Here is an 18,405-nt window from a genome sequence, read left to right as displayed (position 1 = left end):
GAACCCAACCCTCATGTCTTTACAGAGTTTAATTTTAGGTATGTTTCTTATCTTGGTGCCTTACCTAACTGTTCAAAGTGACAAAACCAGCTGTCATAAAATGCAGGGAAAATGCAGTTGGACTGAACCTCAAGTATTAACAAAGAGTATTCCCTTGATATACACTAATCTGATACCTTGAAAACCAGGAAAGATTCAGTTAAACTCACAATCATTTTATAGTCTCTGCAGAACCATAGAAGCTTAAGGATCCTTTGTTATTCCTCCATAAAGAAGAAAGTTGTACTCAATGTGCCCTTCTGAAGTTGGGTGTTTTTAAATACTGACGTTTATTACTCTGCAGTTTTGCTTTAACGTGTGCATAGAGAACCAGAAAACACCTAGCTGCACAGGCGTGGTTTTGGAAACACTAAAAGAGTCCTCTGTTAATAACTGCTTGCCTCTTTGGCCGTTTGCATAGCTGATCACTGTTAATGATCCAGTTAACAGGATTCATGAGAGAGGTTGAAAGACTTGCAGCTACATGGTACATGATCTGTGGTGCTCGGGAATGCAGAATGTGTGTTTGTAGCTGTCCCAGCTCTGGGAAAGCTCCTTGGTTGGACACACACAAACCAGCCCCATTTGGGTCCCAGGTGCCCAACCTGTCTGTCCCTGTGTTTCTATTAATTTTCAGAAATGGACTGATGTGGCCCAGCTGGATTAACACTAAATCACCAGATTCTCCCACTACTGAACACAGGCTTGCCCAGAGCTCCAGTTTGGCATTTACAGTCCTTTCCACAGAGCTGACACTCAGATTTCATAGGTGTCTGAGAACATTTGAGTATTGTAAGAAAAATAAGTAAATACCCAAACAACATCAGAGCCCCTTTGCTTCATTCTCCTCACTGCTTTTGGACACAGATCAAGACTATAGGCACTGGTAGCCAACACATACTTCTAGCATTTTTATTAGGTGACTCCCTGATCAGCTTTGTGGAAGAGCCAAAGTGCATTACCAGGTGATCACTGTCCTGGCAGCTCACAGCAAAATGCAGGAGCCCACCCAGACCAGGCTTTGCTTTGTGTCGAGGCTGGGAGAGCTATCTGAGTAATCCCTGCGTCATCTCACACTGTGTAGTGCAGGAATAGCCAAAAAGTCTCAGTAGTTTCCTCATGAAAGTGAACTGAGCAGGACTATCAGTCCCAGATCCCAGCCTGTAGTAGACTCAGTTGCAAGCAATTTCTTTTAAAAGAAGGCAGCTTTGCCTGTGTTTCCAAAAGGCCATCCCAGCTGTTTATGAGGGGCACTAATGAAAAATGAGTTTAATTTGTACATGTTCTTGATGCGGTGTCTGGACTGTCAGAGCATTATATTAAGTTGGCCCCAAGTAAAGGTTTTGTAAATTAAAAAAAGACAAAAGGATGGCCAATATTAGTGGTGGGGTTTGCAGAGCTCAGCTGTACCCCTGTGTGCAGAAAAGACACTATTTGCTTGCAAAGTGAGTCCTGTGCATCTCACAGGACATTAATGCAAAAGTAGGAGAAATCCAATCTTAATCTTCTAGAGACTGAAACACTGATGTAACATGTCATGCCCTGTCATCACCTGTTGCTAAGGGTTGAGATATTCCAAGTGTCAGAAGCAGAATGTGAATGAGGAGTGCATTTTGATGACTGCAGAGGAGGGGAGATTCTCAGGAACTGTTGAAGATGCAGCTGTTTTACAGGGTATAAAATGTACCTGACCTGAGGCAGCAGATCAGCAGTGGTGGCCTGAGGTGCATGCACTGAAAACATCTCCTTTTGAGCTACTGACACATTTAGCAGCTGTCAGTCAAGGAGGTCAGCTGATCCTCTCTTAAGCAGACCTCTTCAACAACCTATTGTTGTGAAGACCTAACATGTGGCTCCTTGTTCAGCATTCCCTTGTCCCAGATCGAGCATGTCTTTCAGCTTCATATTCTTGCGTTCCTCTTTTCATCTTTTGTACACTGTTTTGCTTCCACCTGCTGCCTCCCCAGTGCCACCTGCTTGCGTCTCTTCACTTAGTCTTCTTTGTTTCTTTTCCTTGTCTCTGCTCCCTGGAGGAAGGCAGCACCAGGAGCATATTGTCCCAGGTTGCTCCCCCTAGGGCTTACTTACTCGGCTTATTATTGCAAGCGCAACTTTCCCTTGCATCACCAGGTCTACTAGCACCGTACCTTATGCCTCACCGACAACAGCAAAGCCAGCAGCTAAGGGGAGGCCTGAGAAGCACAAGCAGAGTCCCAGTGGGCAGGGTGCCAGTACATCATCACAGAAAAGAGACACAAGCTGAGAAGAGAGTGGGCTTCAAGGACATCCAGAGCCAGAGAGCTGGTGCTGGAGAAGCCTATGTCTTGAAGCAATGGCAGATCTCTGCATCTACACAGGGGAACAAATGTCCAATGAAGCAGAAGTTGGGGGAAGAGCCACAGCACTGCTTTTCAAAGTCAAATACTCATCTTGCCATTAAATTCCACTGGCAGCTCAGTCTTCAGCTGTAAAACTGGGGCTGAAGTGCTTCTTTCACCTACACTTTGTTGAGTGTCTTTGGATTTTGAAGTCTTCTGGGTCTTGCATATGCTTGGGCACCTGACACAACTGGACCCCACTGGGAGGCAGAAACTTCTGGCACAGCCGCAGTGCAAATTATTAGTATTTGCATCATTAGTATTTCTGTTGCTGTTGTTAATAACAGGAGCAACCTAATACACTGTTTTCTGTGCTGTCTGGGAAACAGGGACTGCATGCCTATGGATCTTATGCCAGGGATTGGGAATTACAGTTCCCATGTGCCCAGTGTTGCTGTTCAAGCTGTAATAAACTGGTAGCTCCAGCTGGGGCTGGAGCAAGACTGAGGCTTGGATTTCTCCGGGCACCGGCTGCCCCTCGTCTGCTCTACTGACCTGCAGCCTTGGCCTCTCGTTGCGGTCCGGGAGATACCAGCACCTCCCAGCTTGCGTGTCCCGTTCCCTGGCGCTCGACTTCCAGGCCATGGGGCTGTTGCGGCTCTTCCGAGCCGGCTCCTGGAGTCGGGGAACGGCGGCGGCTCCGGGGCAGGCTCCGAGGGGTGGCGCTGCCGGTCCTCGTTCCTCCGGCCGGGGCCGGGATGTGGGGCTGGAGGTCGGCGTGGGCAGAGCGGGTCAGCTGCGAGGCCTCTGCGGAGGAGGAAGAGTTTCAGGGCAGAAGGGTTTAGCAAAGGGACACGGCTGCATCATCCAGGGCTAAAGAACAGCGTGCAAGGCCCTCTCTGCTGTGCAAGAAGCCTCCTGGAGTCCCAAGTGCCTGTATTTCTCTACCGGCAGCTGGGCTGGGACCGTCCCTCTCCAAATTACAGTTTTTGCAGCCTCGCTGCACAAGGCTGTGAGAGGGAAAAGACACGGAGAAGTTCTGAGCGTGTGAAGGCAGCAGAGCAGCTCCTGGGAGGAACCGTGCGCGGCTCCGTGTCACACCAACACACAGCACTGGCCTCGGAGCATCTCTGTGTGCTCTGCCACAGCTTGCGAGTCTCCTACAAGACTTTGTAGAAGCAAACTGTAAACTCACCACAATATTCAGGCACGGAAAGGCTCAAAAGATGCTCAAGCCTCCTCCTCAGTAAAACGCAGTCAGCGAACACGCTGTGAAGCAGTGTCACATGTGCTGTCCCAGCAACAGTGACCAGCTCAGGGAATTTTAGCCAGTCAGGGCAAACAGAGCAGGGCATTATTGTGGTCTCATGCTCAGGGAGGGCAGAACAGAAAGGGCTCCCAGTGTGTCTGGTGAAGAAGTCGGTGACATTATGTGGTAGCAGAAGCTATGGCCACAATTAGAAAAATTAAACTGCCATGCACCACGCTGTCCAGCTGTCTCCAGTGAACAGGACAGCAGCCCTTCTAGCTGAGACACTAAAGAGTGGACTTGACAGATTAGTAGAAGACACATTTCTAGCACACAGATCTGCTTTGCAGCGTCAAGTTCAAGTCTGAGGCTTTCCTGACCTAGAAAAAAGGCAAGAGGCACCCTGTTGCCTGCAACATGCTTTCTCTTGCTTGAAGCATGTACAATCTATCAGAGTACTAAGTACATCCTTGTGTTTCTGGGTAGTGAGCAGAGCCCAGCAGAAGAAGTGAAAGGCTCTGAGAAGTGGGGGCTCAGCGAGTCTCATTTAATTACAAGTGTATTGCTTGCTCTGCTCAGCCCCACCCACATGCCATTTCACGCCTGATTTCTTCTCTGATTTCTTTGGGGAAAGAGAGGGAATTCGAGTGCATGTAATTTGGGTTAACAAGACGCATTATATGCAGCCTCATTCTTGTAAAAACTTTCACAGGGAAATCACCCAGCCCATGGAGAGAAAAAGTTCTCTCTTTATTGTAATTTTTCCAAGGCTAATCAAACTCTCACCGTTATCCTATTGATCACAGGGAAGATTTGATTTTCTACTGGTTGCCTAGCTAAGGTACAGTAGCTGTTGCTTGGCTTACTACATGCTGTGAGTACAACAGAGATCAGCCCTCCATTTCTATGCTCCTTTTTGTCCCTTTCCTAGATCCCTTTTCCTTCAAAGCTCACCTGCCTTTTGCTTTTGTGATGCTCTACCTGCATTTCACCTTCTTCTATATCCATTGAGCAACAAAAGGTGAAAAGCTGGATTTATACAATTAAAATTGTCAGAATGAGAATGAGAAAAAGCAAAAATCCTGAGGAGATTTGAAAACAAGAGGCAAAGTTTTATATGAGTGTGGCATCCCCAAAAACATGGACAAAAAGGCTCCATGTCCAGTACCTGTGGGCATTATTAGCATAAACTTCCTCCATCTTGGACCAGTAATTACAAGATATGAGCCCTTCATTGTGGTGTGTGTCCAGAACTGTCACTGAATGCATGAGACCTGATCCTGCTGTTATTGCCATATGCTTTATAGTCACCAGAGACTGTCTTCCTGTGGGAGGAAAAGCATCAGTCTCCATTTCAAGGTGCAGTTCCTGTCCCTCTGGGGGACAGCTGCTGTGTGTCAGTGCACAGCAAGGAGGCAGGGAACAGCTACACAAGAGCAGCACGCTTGGAGAAAGGTGCAGGCTTTGCTTTGCCTTCCTGTGCAAGGGATTCTTTGGATGTGTTTTGTGTCCCTTCAAGTCACTTGGGAGTTTAGGAGAGCCAGAGAGAATAGCTTTTTCTGTCATTATTTGATAACCAATACAGTTCCCTTTGACCCTCTCCCCTCTTCCAAAAAAAGAAAGACCAGCTCAGCATTGTGTTATTTTTCAAAGCCTTTACAAATTAAGACAGTAACATGGAAATCCTCGTTGGGTTTCAGTTCATACTTCCTCCCATGCTGGGCTGAAACGGGGATTCTTTTGTGGTGGCTGTGCTGCTTATTTTTTTAAAACCTCCTGAATTTGGCACACTGCCCTACTTTATTTTCTTTCCATTCTCTAGAGCTGCTCCCATTGGGAGGCTCATTCGCTTCTAATGCATGGTGTTATCTTTTGCAAGTTGAACTCTAAATCCCCATGTTGTTTTTCCTTGCTTGTTATTCAGGTGCAGGGAATGTTAATGATGTCTCTTTGGCTGGTGGATGCTCTGGCTATGTGGCTTTAATTATTTTTATTAATGTGATTTATAAAGTAAATTGCAGATTACTGTGGATTTTAACTGCAGTGTCAGGATGGCACATCTCTGAGACTTTGCCATCTTTCATTTGTGGGTGAAATGCACAATAGCACTTTTCATTGCAAGAGGATGTTCACAGGTGTGATTGGGAGAAGCTTCACTGAAGCAAGAGCTCCAAGACAGAAAACTGACACCTGACACACAGAGAAATAGGGAAGGGAAGAGGGATAGGGAAGGGAAGAGGGAAAGGAGCAGGAGATCTGCAAAATAACTTGTATTCAAGGTCAGTGAGCACTGTTCCCACTCAGGGACAGCTGCCCACGCCAAGAAGGAAACTTCCATTTGCACTACTCAGTAGTCCCCATCCATAGTCATTAGACAATCCTCAAATTAGAGATCCAGAGACCTTATAAAGAAAAGGTTCACATCCTCTACTTGTTACTGGTTCAAAATTCCCTGAAAACTTCCTAATAAGTTCTCAGTGACTCAGGAAAGCCAGGGTATGGTTTTCTTTCACAGCAGGGCTTGCTCACAGGGATCTCTGACTGTCGTCACCCCGACTACCATTCATGAGCCCATGGCCTAAGTCTGCAGGCGCCGGAGGACCTTGTTGTGGCTGTGGCAGTCCCTGTTTACATTGCTCAGCCAATTCAGTCTCTTGTTGCAGCACTCAGGCCTCCTGGGGGACCTTATGCATTGAGCAGCATTGGGAAAGTGGTGCAGCCTACAAGAGCCATTAGGTGAAGAAACATAGGATTAATGCTATGCGAATGTAGGGTCAGCAGAGGATAGGTCACCAGGGGTCCTCTGTGGACCATCCCTCCTACATGGGCAAGGCAGCCACAGCCACCTGCTGCCTGGGTCTCCCTGGCCAGGGACTTGGGAAGGAACTGAAAGTAGCCCATATGGACAGAGGGCATCTGGCCCTGGCTGGAGAAACCATGTGGTACTGGGTAATCCTGGCTGGGCAACAGAGGCAGATGCCTCTCCACAGGCACACAGGAGAGCTCTGTGGAGGACTTTCCAAAAACCCTGTGGGCTTCAGTTATCACTCAGCTTCAATATCAAGGCAGACTGTAGGAGGAGAAAGGGACCTGCTGGTGCTAGTTCAGCCCTGTGGCACTGTGGTCCCCGGTGGTAAATCCCTGCCCAGGGTGGTGTGCCTGGGCTCAGGAAGTGCTGGGCTTGTTGCAAGGACAGATCTGTGTCTCCCAGACAGATGCTTGGGCTAAGGAGGGAGAAAGAGAAACATGTATTGGCATGGAGAGAGGCTGAATTTCTCTGAGTACTCTGGACTGAGCTAGGATTAGAGGATTTAGTAGAGGAAAATATGTACTAGTGTCTGTAGTTCGTCTGCTTTTTATTGAACCAAGAGTCCCATGTGAGCTGTGCAGTAAGTAAGCAGTAAAATCCTCCAACAATGCCTTGAAAACAGTTCTGTCTCTAAACACTGCACCTCTCGGGCACTCGTTGTGTTCAGAATGGCTTTCTTCATCCCAGGGGACTGTGTTACCTGAGACAACACACAGCAATTGCAAAAAATAAATAATTAAGTCTGGGTGGCACTTGAGTCATCGATGCAATGAGAGAATGTGAGGCTGGAAAACAAGCTGATGGGTTTTACATTGGCAGAATCTCCAGGACATTCTCTCCTTCCTGAGCGCTTGCTCTTCATTTCTATGCAAGAGACATTGTCAGTTTTGGGGATTCTTACCAGGAGCTTGTGAGAGAAATGTTGAAAAGGGATTTTTCCAGGTTGCCTTTTCCGTCTTCCTGCTGCATTAGCTGCAGGTGGTGAAGCTGCTGTTTCGGCATTTCTTCTTCAAAAGCTACATCACGTAATATCACTGAGATCACAAGGAGATGAGGAGAAAAATGGCCCTATAGGATTTTTGTTAAAAAAGGATCCATCCATAAAAGATGAAAGGTTAAATTGCTTTTAGAAACACAGCAGCGTTTAAACAGGTGAAGATCCTCGGAAATGGAGTTTGGATTCAATAAAGTAGCCATGCAGAAGGGCAGAAGAAGGCCTTTCTTTGGAGGGAAATGTCACACTTTAGTGTTAATAGAATGTCTAGTGGTATAATAATAATGATAGCAATCAGGAGCCTTTATTTTTCACCTGGCAGGGCTGGTTCATGCGTGTTTTTTCAAAGCTACCTGCAATTCAGGAGAGAACAAAAAAAGAATCAGGCGTGCATTGACTGAAAAATATCACAGTGGAAGAGAAGAGAGCCAGACCAGCCCAAGACACCTGAGTGTTACTGGGGAGATAAAGAGTGCTGTTCCCAGGTGGCAGGACATTTTCTTCCTCAGCCTTTTAGATATTGCCTGTTCGTGGCTGTGTTGTAAAGACATCGCAGGAGATTTACAATCCTAAAAGAACATACAATGAAAATGTCAAAAGGAAAAGGCAATTGCAAACAATAGTTTTGCTCTGGACTGGCCCCCTCTACACTCTTCCTTAGTAGTGATGTATCACAAAGGCGATGAGCACACAGCATTAGCTGCTCTTGCATCTCTTGTATATTTGTCAGGTTTAATGTGCCAGAACTTGGAAGAGCAAAATTTGTTCCCCACCTATGTAGATGTCACTTAAAACTTTTTGTGGAAAGAGAGGATGAGTGGCAGACACTGGTCCTTTAGGGGCAGACAGGAACACCAGAGAGGCTAATAGATAACACACCAAGAGGTATAATTATACATTATCTAGACACATAAAAATGTTTAAAAAATAGAAATCGCTCCCTGTCCAACCCTTTCCCCCCATTCCTGCCTAGTTTTGCTGTCTGCTTCATTACTCTTAATCTCTCTCTCTCTCATGGAAATGCAATTCACTCCCAAATAAAATCTGAACCCCCTCTCTATCAGGATGTGGCTTTGTTTTGGGTTGTGACACGTGCCCGCAGTAGTGACAGTGGTAGATAATGTTTCAGCTCTCTAACAAATAAGCTCCTGAAGGGATATTTGTTCAAGTTACCACAGAGAGAAGGCAGCAGCCACACCTCTAGACTAGAGCAGCAATCACTGCTCCCTCAATGACCTCTTTTCCTTAAAAAAAACCCAACAAACCTAAAAACTATTCAGGATATAAAATTGTGCAGCTTTGGCAAGCCCATTATTTCTGGGCAGATGAGAATTAAATGTAAAGTTCACCAAAGTGGTAAATTCATGCCAAATACACAGTGAAAAAAGTTTAATTTCTGTGTTTATACCCTTCAACTAAGCAACATTTTCCTTACTGAAACCTATTAACTTGTATAAAGGTTCTGGTATCAGTCCTGCTAGTCCTGTGTGTGTGACAGAGAGAAAGCCACCTACAGCTGGTGGCATTTGCATAGGATGATGCATATGTATGAGCCAGGAGAGGAGAGAATCCATACGCCCAGACAAACAAAGCAGGTGTCAGCTCAAGCCTGCACCCAGACCCATGTGTCTGCAAACCCTCAGTGTCCAGCAGCATGCTGCAGCCCTGGTTCATGGTGAGGAAAACAGGGAAAGCAGTGCAGAGTGGAGCCTGGTCCCGCTCCACCACATCCCTGCCTGGATGACAGGAGGTGGAGCACGCTGCTGCCAGCACCCCCTGCTCAGCCTCAGCGCAGCCTTAATCATCAGCCCGTGCTTGTGCAAGGGCTCGGTGACAGAGCTGGAACTGAGCACCGGGAGTGCGGCTTCAAAATGTCATTCCTGACAGCGAGAACCCTGGTGTGCGACACTGCTGTTTGTGGTCCTGTCAGGAAGAGTACGGGACAGAGTGGGATGGGCAGCAAGAGCCGACACTCCTCAGAAATGGTTCTGACACATGTTTGGCATGTGTAGAGCTCTCCGGCACAGCAGCGCTCAGACGCTCTGGAGCTCAATGCCAGAGCGCACATCTGGAAGAACGAGGCTGCAGTCTTGCAGAGACCTAATAGGCAGCAGGGACTTTTCTGCTATAAACTCTTCTCTTTGCCTTGTGCAGCAGCTGTCTGGGGTAGCTGTAGCATTAATATTTGTAGCATTAATATTAACTTCAGTGAGGCTCACACTGGAGATGATACGCTCCAACCCCAGGAGCCCAGTCTTTTGAAGAGTGCTTGCGAGGTACAGCCACAAGCACTCACTCCAGCATTTCCTTTAAGAGATTCCTCGACTGCAGATTTGCTGCTCATGCTGGCCCACAGTGTGTGTTGATGGGGAAGGTGCCAGCTCTTGTCACTCACTAGTGTTGTCATGAATTAGCAAGGGCCACACAGGGCACAGTCATACGTGTCAGCCTTGTGAATGAGCACTGCAGCCAGATGCGAAAATGTGAGGTGCTGCTAAGACAAAATATCAGAGAGAGAAGGAGCTCATGGGTCCTGATCATCCAGCATATCCAAAGTGTGTCCAGCCTCTTCCCCAAACAGTTGCCCTGATGGCAGTGTTGCTCCTGCAGCAGCCGCAAACATGGTAATGTGAGCAACTGACACTGGAAGGACTGACTTAATGCATGCTGCAGAGGGGATGGGAACTGATGGGGTTTCGCCAGGATCCCAAACCTTCTTTGCTATCCTGTCATTGCACAGGAGCTGAAGGAGTTTAGTGCCAGTGAAAAGCAACACCAGAAATGCTGTGGAAAGTTGCTCTTTGTGACTGTGGGGTCTGCTGGAATGGCAGGGGTTGCTGTTTTACACCACCAGCAGCTGGGCATCGTGTCACTGGAAATCACTTAGTTAAATGCCCAGGGCCGTTGTGATTTTGCTGTAGATGCTTTCCATACAGACTAATGCTCTTGGTCGTTTTTTTCCAATTGTGCATGTATTTACCTATCAGGACAGTATCCCACACTGGACACTGATGGTTTAGGAGCTCACCGTGGACTTTAAGAAGGGTCCATGAGGGTCAGTGTCTTACTTCTACCCATCATAACAGAGTTGAGTGACCTCTTGGTATCATCAAACCAAAGAATTTGTTTTGTTCCATGGACCTAATTCAAAACTGCTTCCCCCATGCCTCTGAAGCAGAGTTACCATCGCTTCTCTACAGATAATCACATATGGTTATCAGGGTGATGTGAGGCATTTTTGGTGGCAGCAAGACTTTGTTCTTTGTTTTGTGAGACACAATGGGTTTGTACATATTGGACAAATAAAATAATATAACTCTGGCCAAAGAGAGGATGAGGTGCTAGCAGTGAAACTGTCCTTCACAGAAAGGACACCCAGCCGTGGCAGCCCATGCTGTACAAAAACCTGAGCTGTGCAATAATACATTAAACCCCTTGGCACTTTCTTCAGAGCTTTCAGTGTTAGCACCCTGCAAAAGCTTAATTATTTAGCTCCAATAAAATTGTCAAAGTTTGTATTAAAATATCTCCACAGCTTTGTGCCAGACTCTCATAGAAACACCCAGAACATCAAAAATAACAATTAAACTCCTTGGTTAATCATCTCGCCTTTTAAACGTAGCCAGGGACAGCTTTCATTCAGTGGCCTCTTTGGGGGAATTGTCAGCACCAACCAAATGGTCCCAAATTAAGTATTAATGGCAGTCTCCAAAGGCAGCTGCAGAATCACTTCAGCTGGTAAAAACTTACCCTTCCAGTTAAGCACAGTCTGTATGTGCTGATCACTTCCCCCAGCCACAGAGCCTGGCCAGGCCTTGCCTGTGGCAGCAGCTGTGCCCCCAGGATGTGCCATGTTTGCCTTTATGTGGCAGCTCTCTGTGTTTCAGTAAAGTTGGGCTGGGCTTGCTCTGTGATGCTGTTTCTTTCTGGACCACACCCTTGCTTTACATCCTAGAAGTTTCACTGGTAATTTTCATTTTGTAAGACATTTTTTGTGGCCAGAAAAGAAGTTAGCCAGCAGCTGAGGCGGACAGAGGAGAGCAAGGGGGGACCAGTGTCTGCAGCATCTGGCTCATGGGACAGTGCCTCACAGGCTGGGTGCGTAGCCTGAGGCCATCTCTGCTGCTGCTGTCTCTCTTCAAACATGACACCTGCCATGGGGTCTGCTGCATGGGTCTGGTACAAGCTGCTGGTGCCTGCCTGGGAGGCTAACTGGCCGTTAGTGCTGTTTTCTTTTTGGAGGAACCATCCGTGCACGGGTACAGGGCAGAGGAAGTGCAGGGCTACAGGACTGAACGGGCTGTGAGTGCAACTGTGTGGCCAGTTGGTAAGGGTGTAGTGTAATCCTCTGTTCCTCCAGCATACAATGCTTTGGGAACTGCTGCCAGGTCCTTCAGGGAAGGGGAAACAGTGGGGAGGAAAATCGTCTCTGTCTGAAGGATCCCGATTTTGGCAGCAGAAAGCCATTTGTGGTGAAAGGCTCACAAAGACCTATTTGCTCTCTCAACTAAAATTCTTTGCTCAGAAAAGTGTTTGTTTGCACGATAGAGCTACTTCTGTCATACAGAGTTGGAGGCTTTGGGGCATATTTTGGCCTGGTGCCCCAGAACACATAGCCCCTATTGAGGTTTACAGCCAGTTAAGCTCTAAATATGTTTCTGTGACAAGCTGACTCACCAGTTTCTTCCATCCCTCCGGCTCTGCTTTTACCAACTTGCATGATTTTGTCACATGCTTTTGTACAATTACTGGGTGTTTTTTTCCTTAAAGCCCAGCTGCTGGAGCCAAGGCACTATGTGAGGAATCATAGCTTAAACTTGAGATACCAAGGAGAGAGAAAAAATAATCTCAGGAGTTAGTCTCAATTTTAAATTGTGGATGTTTAGTGCCTTGAGTTGCACCTATGGATGCTGGTGATTGAAATGACTGCGAACAGAGCAGTTTTTAAAGCACTTAGTTATAATAGTAACAATCTTAGAGATGGTTTGAGGAGCATGGGTAGCACCATGCTTATGGTAAGCTAGGCTGCTGGCTTGGAAGAAAAGAGGGCAAACTGTCATCTTGCCCTTCAGTATTCCTGGGAGCTAAGGCTGAGCCTAGCAACGTTAATTTATTTTTCCAAATCATTATAAGTGGTTTTCTGAATGTTGGTAGCCATCAGAATGGCTGCTGATTGCTTCTGCAGGAAATGCAGTCCTGGTTACACCTGTGGTTAGATGTGCTGCAGCTGAAGCCTGTATTTGCTCTGGGGCAGACAGCATGTCTTTGCAGAGCCCAGATGGATCTCACTGGAAGTGTAGCCTTAAATTTGTTTCTTCTCTCTCAGGAAAATGAGTAGGCAAAATCTGTGGTCTTTTGTCAGGTACTGAAAACTTGTGGTTGAACGGAACTTTGGTAAAAGTTGGAAACATCAGGGCAAGTTTAATGAGCAAAGAAACACTCTGTAGTGGTGCAGTGAACTGGTGTGTTAATCATCTTTCAACAGCTACACATTTCATGGCATAGCTTTGCTGCTGCCGTTTGTGTAGTGAAAGTGCATCGTTTATTGCTGTGTCTCTAGCACAACACTGAGCTGGCTGAGCGCTCTAGCTGTTGATTCATCAGTAGTACACTTGGGAGAGCTCTGGACTTATCTTTTGCCAGAGTAACATGTCTTTTTGACTAATTCTGATCCAGGATTTTCCTGGAAAAGAAAACTAACCCTGTGTTTGCCCAGATCTGTATCATGCTGCACATACAGTTATTTGTGTATGTGGGTCACAGATTCCTTTGCTTCCCAGTGTCCTCTGCTAGGCGCATAGTGAAGTATGTGGACTAAATTGACATCCCAAAATCAGAGGCTAGATTACTTTTTAGAAGAACATCAGATAGTTTTCACTGTAAAACACACATGGTGCTGAAATAAAAAGAAAAAAGGAGTTCAAAAGTGTTTATAGTTTCTGGCTGCAGCTGAACACCACACCTTTGTTCCACCAGAGCCTGTGACAGCAGACCTCAGCTCATGCTGCAAGGCTTCCTTGAGCTTGTGTTTTGTACTTTCTGGAGTGATGCTGCACCTGTACCATAGCTGGGGGGGGGGGGAGACTGGTTGCTCAAAAATTGCTCCATGTTGAGTTACAGCAGTGTTTAGATATGGCTGTGAAAATACAGGTGCACTGCAATAAAATGAGAGAACGTGTGAGGATGAGGGGTGAAACTGCCTAGGTACAGCCCTGCCAGCAAGCATGAAACGCTCACCTGCTCCCCTGCTGAGGGAGGAGGCAGAAGGAAATAGTGGAGATTCTGTAGTTTCAGAGATGCCTCCAGACTGTATATGTCACACAGACTGTATAGGAAAGCAGCCAATATTTGGTCTTTATTAAACAATGAGCTTTTGTGGGTCAGCTACTGGCAAACCTCCATTCTGATACTGGTCTGAAGCTGCAGTGCCTCCTCTCTGCTTCTTTCTCACCAGCAGTTTTTCCAGGAACTGGAGAGGCTATGGCAAATAACAGATATAAATCATGACCAAAGAAGAAATGAGTGTCATTGCAAAAATGTATTTATTAATGATCTTCACATAATTCTCTGGGAGTGATATTCTGTGAGACAGAATTGTGATAGATTTCCACCAAATGGGAATATTTCCCTCCAGAAGTGTGTAGCATTAAAGGGAGTGAAGAAACCGAATGTGTTTCCTCCAGTCAGGAAAATGACGGATCAGGGACAAGAGACAATACATTAGTAAACAATATAAAAAATGTACATTTTGTCATTTTGTATTCCTGAGTTATTCTAAATCTGTGAATAAATCGAGAGCTTAAAGTCTCTGGAGCTGTTTTGAAGTCTCTTGCTTTCTATAAATATTGCATTTGCTTCAAGTAAGAATTTCTGACATGTATTAAAAAAATATACATTAGTAAAGCTTATAAAATAGATATTTGGAATGCTGTTATTGTTATTTTTTTATTAAAAATACAGTTTAATGGAACAATTGAGTTCTACTTCAAAGTGTCAAAATTATTTTTCACGCTTTTTCCCCGTGTTCTTTGAACTTCATGGCTGAAGCTCTCATTTTCTGCTTTCTGATTTTGTCCTTGTTTGAAGCAGTCATTCCCTTGCACAGATAATGCTCTCTGCTTCCTATTAATGCTCCAGTGAGATGCTCATATTAGGGTCTTTTGGCAGCTGGCCATGATTAGGGAGGCTTGGAAGGCCAAGTCCAGTGTCATCTCTTGGTCAGACAGACAGTACTACCTCTCTGTAGCAGACCTGGGGGAATATCTTGCAGCTGCTCTTACTGTTCTCATGGGGGATTCTGGGGGAGAATCAATGTCAAACATCAGTACCCACTGGTATCCGTGGTTCATCTGACCAAATAGTGGAAGAAACCCTCTTGTAACAAAGTGTAACATGGAGTTTGATGATATATGAGCTAATAGATTCAGGTTTTTATGGTTGTGATATGCTTTTATTAAAATATGGTTTTATTGCATGTTGTTGCATGCAGTCTGCAGAGAAGTTGATGATTTTGATGTGTTTGCAACATTGAGTCCAACCAAAGTCCAGAATTCTTTTCTTTTTGGTGATGCTAATCATGCACTGAGCTGTCTCCAGCAGAAAGCTGTGCTGCCAGCTCAGGTCACTGAGACCATGTCCTAGTTCAACATCCCATATGGACTTGGCATTAGCAAACAATGCTGGATGAGCCGGCTCTGGGGGGTGAGGAAACATTAGAGTGTGAACTGCAATCATCTGCCACCGTGTTTGCAATTGCTGAGCTAGCAGGTGACCACAGGTTTCAGCACTTGGCATGAGCCTCAGGGAGCCCTCAAGCAGAGGCAGTCTCTGTAAGCATAGTTTCTGAGCTTTGTAGTCACTTTCTTGTGGGCATACATCACCATGTGTCTACTCACAAAACTCAGTGCCACGCTGAAACTGCCAGGAGCTGTGAGAGCCTCTGATGAACCTCAGTGAAAGAGGAAACATATTCTGCAACCACAGCTTTACATGTATTTGTGTTTCCACCTGTGGACTTGCTTGTTTAGGAGAAAAATACAAAAACCTTTTATAGAGAGAGAGAAACAACTGTTTGAAATTTCTCTGTCACCGTTGCAGAGCTAGGTTCACAAGGTGCAAGTCTGAGATTTTCCTGGACAAAACAGTTACAGCTTCAGTTCCAGAGATACACAGGCTGCCACTAAGGCTTGCAAGAAATGCAAATGAACAAAACAAGGGAGGGGAGAGGCTGCAGCCAACACACCGGAGGTTTTATGTCGGTGTTGTCTGCACTATGTGGCAACAGCATGAACCACAGCAGTAATATCAAAGAGCTCCTCAACTTATTCATAATTAGCAGTGGGAATGCTTGGGCTTAGTTTTGTGCTCACAAAGGACCAGGGTCTGTGTCGGAGCGAACTGGAACTCTTTAATTAACTCCTTTCTAGAGCTTTTCTTTGTTGAGGATTACAGGCTCTTGCTTGCTTGACTGATGGAGGAAACCCTGTCCCTTCCTTGGGACTTAGTGCCAGCATACTGGGGTGGCCAGTTTGAGTGTCCCTGAGGAGGTGCCTGCTGCCACTCAGCACCGTGCTAACACTAGCTCTGTGTTGTCAGGAACTTCTGTTGCCTCCTCTGCCACCCAGAGCACCCCTGCATGCTCTTGTACTTCACTGTACATGGCCAGCCTTGCGCTGCGGCTGGCAATGCCCCTCAGAAAGCCCCAGCACACCTTGCTGTTCCCTGCCTGTGTCCTCTCATGTGAATGCACATTCTCTACAAAGGCCAGGGCAGACAGTGCCAGTGAAGGACTCTGCATAGCAAATGATCTCTTGTGGGCACTGTGTAAGGGAACATCATTCACAAGACAGCACAAAGTAAGGCTGGAGAGAGGACAAGCTGGAAGTCTGGGGCATCTGGGGCTTGGAGCACATGGAGCTGCTGGTTCCCCATCTTAGGTGTTTGCAGCAGGAGCACAGCAGTGGAGTGATGCCATGCACAGTACCAACATGGGGCATGGTTCACTCCATCACATCCCCTCTGTTATAAACATCGTGTAGCACCTGTGTTGGTGTGCCTGGGGCTGTGTCCCTGTGTGGAGCTGGTTGAGGCCATGGAGGTCTGGCTGCTGCTTGGGGCTCTCCATGGAGAGTGCTTAGTCTCCTGAAAAACAGACTGGCAGGGGCACATTCCTTAATTAAAAGTGAGGTTGGGGCTTTAGTGCATGTCATATATGAGCACTGTGGAGATTTGGGGCTGCCAGGGAGACACAGAGCAGTGGGGAGTGTGGCTGTCTGACAGGGGGAGGCTTTCATGTGGAGAAAAGTTTACATTTACTTCTGTTAGTGCTGACTTAAAGTTTTGTGCAAATATTGTGTAGATGTCTTTGCCTTGAATTTATTCTTTAATATTGAGATGCTGAAGCTCCCTTATTGCCCTGCTGCCACACAGTGTGAGGGGCTGATCGTGCTAGAGGGCACCTGGTGTTTCAGCTGCCTGAATTGCATGGGTGCTCACCTGCTGTGCAGGCCACAAGGACACCTGAGAAGAGAATAAGACAGGCTAGCGGGAAGAAATGATGAGAAGCAGAGGAGCTCTGTGTCAAAATGGCCAGGCTAAGACAACATACACAAAAAGTCTGCACAAAGGTTTTGTTTCTTCTCTCTTTCAAATGCTGTACAATCTGGTATGGGACATGCATGGAGAGCGGTCCCAGCAGAAGGTCAGGAGATGCTTAGGTGCTGAGGGAGAGCAGGTTAAAGGATGAATTGGTGACTTGCCACTTTGATGAAATCAGGAGAAATGGACAGCCTGTGAGGAGACCTGATAAGTGCCCTTTTGACCTGGAGATTCCAGCATGCTGGATATCCACTTATTTTCTGATGCTTTGACACAACAGATCTGCACCAGAACGTTGGAAAGCATGAGGTAGGGCAGACAAATGCTTCCTTCATGCATTTATGTGAATTGCATCATTATATTTCACTTAGTTTTTATCTGCTGCCCAACTGAGTTAGTGACAGAAGATTTCAATACTAGGCATGCAAATTAAAGCAAGAGCTGCTATTGTTTTTCCAGATACCTGACAGCTCCTCTTACTCAACCTAACACGGACTGAATTTGAAAGCAGAGGAGCCAGGGCTGGGGTATTCCTGGCAGAATGATAGCTGACAGGCTCCTCGCAGGCTCCAGAATGAGAGTAATGCCTGACATGGAGGAACATGTGTTGGCAACCTTGCTTGAGCCATGTTTCCAGAAGTGTAAAGAAAATGGAGCACTTCCAGGAGATGACAGAAAAGCTGCTGTTTCAGGGGAGAGCCAGAGGCCATGTCATTGTCATTTTTCTCCTCTGTTTGGCAGACTGCAGTCTCCTTGGAAGGGAACCTGAGAGCATTTATGGGACAGGAGAAGTGATTAAAGCTAAAGTGATAGCCCAATACTAGCAAGAAACCTCATAATGCAGCATTTATGGTTACAAAGGAGCTTGTGCCTAGCAAGAGCTTGTTTCCATTCTGGCGAGGGCAGAGCAGTGGTGCTGGGGCACAGCCTGCATGACAAAACACCACAGTGTGCAAGGGAAGACAACTTACTTGTTCTTTGCAAATGTGTCTCTGGTGAATACTGGTGTCCCCTGCATGAGGTGCTTGCCATCCTGGGTGTACTGTGAGTACATATTGAGTGCTGCCAGTTGTATTGTGACAGCTTGAGAGATCCTGCCTAGTACCAATGATTCACAATGCTTTGCTTTGCTCAAGATGCATCTGGAAACCTTCCCAGATTATACATCTGCCCCCTTGACACTGAAGCAGCACTATAAGTTGAAGAACAGAAGGAACAGAAAACAGATTTAGTCTGGGCTTTTCTTTGGGGCAGGGATTGTCTGTCTCCATGCTTGGAAATCAATTGGAGAGCTACACCAGTCCAGAAGAATTCCTAGAGCAATTGCAGGAAATGTAGGTGCCAACAAATCACAAATGTGATTGGGGTACTGGACAAAAGCAATGATGTGTTGTAAATC

General features: G+C 46.3%; 1 protein-coding gene across 1 annotated transcript in view; it reads left to right on the top strand.

Annotated features, from left to right (window-relative positions):
• Nucleotides 1–18,405, top strand: part of LHX2 (LIM homeobox 2) — a 124,617-nt gene that overhangs the window by 57,022 nt on the left and 49,190 nt on the right. The gene's annotated exons all lie outside the window — the stretch shown is intronic.

Source organism: Pogoniulus pusillus, chromosome 35, assembly GCF_015220805.1.
Source record: "Pogoniulus pusillus isolate bPogPus1 chromosome 35, bPogPus1.pri, whole genome shotgun sequence".
Classification (NCBI taxonomy): Eukaryota; Metazoa; Chordata; class Aves; order Piciformes; family Lybiidae; genus Pogoniulus; species Pogoniulus pusillus.
The sequence above is the reverse complement of the archived record's forward strand: the minus strand, read 5'-3'. Positions and strand labels throughout refer to the sequence as shown.